The 3,613-nt window shown below is 41.3% G+C and overlaps 1 protein-coding gene and 1 long non-coding RNA gene across 4 annotated transcripts in view; one reads left to right on the top strand and one right to left on the bottom strand.

Moving 5' to 3' along the window:
• LOC118477870 overlaps positions 1-540 on the bottom strand; it is an 8,886-nt gene extending 8,346 nt beyond the window's left edge. Inside the window, exon 1 of the long non-coding RNA XR_004858664.1 lies at positions 274-540. This is a non-coding gene — a long non-coding RNA (uncharacterized LOC118477870). The remainder of the gene's footprint in view (positions 1-273) is intronic.
• LOC101858948 overlaps positions 1-3,613 on the top strand; it is a 24,154-nt gene that overhangs the window by 1,011 nt on the left and 19,530 nt on the right. The window lies entirely within an intron of this gene.

Raw genomic sequence — 3,613 nt, 5'->3', positions numbered from 1 at the left:
GGTTCAAACTGCCCATATTTTTGTTTAATTTAGGGGACCAACATTCAAGTCAGATACATGTCTTTAAAGACCTGTAGATGGCCTTCAAAACGCTTCTTTCCAGGTCGATGTGCGACTAATGAGTCTCGAAATATTTCAAAGTGAAAAATAGACAATTTTTAACCATTGATTTTTGATAAATTTTCTCGTCATATTTTTTTCAAACTACCCTTGTTGGTAAACCATTCTTTTTTCTTCCAGAAAACGTTTAAATGGTTATCGTAGAAGTCTTACCTTGGCTAGTGTAGTCTTACCCTTTTATCAACCAAATCCGCGAAAACCTAGCTGAACCATTCCACTGTGACATTGCGCAGAGTCGTGACGTCACGCATTTTCGACTTGAGCTTTAGGCTCCCTCTCTTCATTGTTTGAAATGTACGAGACAGGGAAATACATCGCCAAGAGGTTTTTTAACTTAAGTTCAAAAAGTTAATCAATTTTAATAATGTTTTATAATCACTGATCTCATATTGTGCCTTAGTTCATTCGATAGTATAAAGAAAACGAGACTTTTTAGACCCAAGTATTTACTTTTCACTGAGCTCCCCCTCCCTTCTTTTTTCCCCTGCCCAAAAGCCTTTCATTGCGTAGGTCTAGGGCCTAGATCTAGATTCTAGATCCAGTATTGTTAACACAGTCAAAAATTAAATTGGGGCGACTATTAAAGTATCTGATGCAATTATTTGCTTGATAAAGTTTCTTAGGTCTATGGTTAGTACCGATCCAGATTTTCTTTCTTTTCTGTCGTATGAACAAGAACGAAAAATGCTATGAACTGGATTGTGGGATCCACTGCCTGCCCCCCGCCCCCCCCCCTCTCTCTCTCTCTATCTCTCTTGCTCTCTCTCTCTCTCTCTCTCTCTCTCTGGGTGTGTGTGTGTGTGTGTGTGTGTGTGTGTGTGTGTGTGTGTGTGTGTGTGTGTGTGTGTGTGTGTGTGTGTGTGTGTGTGGTTTCGTGTGTTCCCACTCCCCTCTTATTTTCATAACCGTACCTTTCTTGTCTTCTCCATCCCACTTTACCTGCTCTTCAACTTTATACATTTTCTCTATTATGTATCCTTCTTGTCTTATTTGTCTTATAATCGCCACCGCCGCCATCCTTCCACGACTCAAGGTATTAGCTGTGTAAGCCTATTACTCTTTTCCACTGATGAAACAACCGTTAAAAAAGATGCCAGTTGCAACAAAGTGAGCACTTTTGCTCCTCAGTCCTTACTTTATTTTACTTTTTCCTTCCCCTGGTATCCTTGGGATGTCGAGGGGAGGTGCAGGTTTCTGCGTCTGTGATAGATATGCTAATTAGTTATATTGTTCCAGGGCCTTTTTAACCCCATCCAGTCAGGTCTTTCTTGGTCTTCCTCTTGATTTAGCCGGATTCGCGGGTGTGGTAAGTTCTAGCCGCTAGTTGTTTCTGGGGCATTCTGGTTAGATGTCCGAACCATTTGACTCTTTGACGCTCTAATAAATTTACTACTGGTAGACGTATGGTCTCGTACCTTATGTGGTCTCCCCTGGTGACGTTGGTGATTTTGCAGAAACATCTAATTTCGCGTGCATTGATTTTCTTTTCTCATGCCTTGTTTAGAGACCATGTTTGGCACTGGTATGTTAATGTAGGTATGAAGATTCTATAAAGCAGGATGTTCGTGAGCAATTGTCCTTTAACGCCATATTACTCTAAGACTACCCCCTGGGGCTATGCCATTGACTGAAGTGTCTTTATGCCATTCCAAAACGGGACGTTCTAATGCACAGTAGAATTGTAAATGGGCTGATCGAACAATGGCATGCTCATAATTATGCCTCAACTACAACAGGGAACTGCGCCTTTTTCTTTCTTAATCCTTACTATCGTCATTTTTCTCCACTTCTTTTGTATGTTTGTCACACTCTTGTGACCTGCTGTTTCCGAGGTGCCTTGATAGTCTAAGCAGACTTTGTGCTGTAGAAGCTAGAAAGGTGAGCAGAGTAAGTTTGATTCCCTGTAAGGACTTCTCTGTTGACATCCACCCCTTGGCGCTCATGTGATCTTATGCAGTTGCAAGTGCCGTAAAACCGCTACTAAAACCTCTAAGACTTCCCAAAGTTGACATCTATTTACCCTGTCGAATGCCTTTTCTCGGTCCACGAAGACGATATTGAGGTCTTGTCATGTCCAATGGCAGTCTCACACAACTGTCCGACAGCAAAAAACCGTCAGTACAGCCCTTGCCTTTTCTGAAGCCAAACTGGGATTCATTGAGTTGAGTCTCTACAATTGGTCTCATTTTCATTTCCAGTATCTTAGCAAACGTTATATCCACACGGCTGAGAAGGGATATTCCTCTGTAGGCTCGGTGTTGTTTTTGTCGCCCAGGCCAGGTTAAATAATAATAATAATAGATAGCATTTGTATAGCGCATATCCCGGCTCAACAGCAGGCTCTATGCGCTTTGCACTATATTATCCATAGCCAGAGTTCTCCGATATGGCCGTATAGTTTGATCTCTTCTGCTGTGATGTTTTCAACGCCTATCGCTTTGTTTGTTAGGCTGTTCTTTATAACATGTTGGGTTTCAATCTGCAGTAGTGATGGTTCTGGAGTGGTTTCTTTCGGTGAGAAGCTGTTTGCTGTTGTTTCTGCTGTGGGATTCAGCAGCTCCTGGAAATGGCGTTTCTATCTTTCCTTAATCTTTGGCTTTTTGAAAATAGGGTTTTCTGTGCTCATCATTGACTATTTCAGTTTGGTTGAATGGTTCTTCCCGCACCCTCATGCTTTTTTAACTCTCTAGTAAAACTCTCAAAGGTTTTCTTTACCTTTTGTTACCTGCTGTTCTCCATATACTGACCAGAATCTGTTCTTAGCTTCTTTTACTACCCTTGATGTATATCGGCGGTCCTTTCTGTATAGGAAGTAATCTTCCTCCGTCTTTGATTTCTAACACTTTTTGAATGCTTTTTTCTTCAGTTGGACTTCACTTGGTCATTCCACCATATAGTTGTTTTCTTTTTCAGCCCTCTTGTTTTCCTGGTGCCGAACTCTTCTTTTAATGCTCTGTACACACATGCTTTGAAGTGGCTCCATTCCTCTTCCATGTCTCCCAATTTTGGCGGAAATTTGTGAAATACATCTTTCAAACGTTCATGTATCTTATCCTTGTTATTGTCATTTATATTTCTGAGATTTACGACTTCTCATCGTTTCTTTGCTTCTGGCCTTTTCCTGTTTGGTGTGACTGTCATGATGACTGGTCTGTGGTCAGCGTCTGTGATGTAGATGGGAATCACTCTTGAGTCTCAGATTTTTCTCAGTTTTGATCTTTTGGCTAGGATAAAATCAATGTGTGATGCTATCTTTAGATCATTGCATTTGTACCAAGTTTTAACTTGACTCCTTTTGTGTTGGAAGAAGGTATTTGATATGACGAGTTGCTGTTTTGATCTGTTTCCCTGTCACTGTGTGGCCGCATGTATCTCTCCCCCGTCGTCTTCCTTGTTTCCACTCTGCCGTTAAAGTCCCTCATCATTGTCACATTATCTTTGTCATCCACGGTGTTTAAAAGGTCACTCAGTTGATCATAGAACCGGTGTCGCT

The sequence above is a fragment of the Aplysia californica genome, unplaced genomic scaffold, assembly GCF_000002075.1.
Source record: "Aplysia californica isolate F4 #8 unplaced genomic scaffold, AplCal3.0 scaffold00264, whole genome shotgun sequence".
In the NCBI taxonomy this organism is placed as follows: Eukaryota; Metazoa; Mollusca; class Gastropoda; order Aplysiida; family Aplysiidae; genus Aplysia; species Aplysia californica.
The sequence above is the reverse complement of the archived record's forward strand: the minus strand, read 5'-3'. Positions and strand labels throughout refer to the sequence as shown.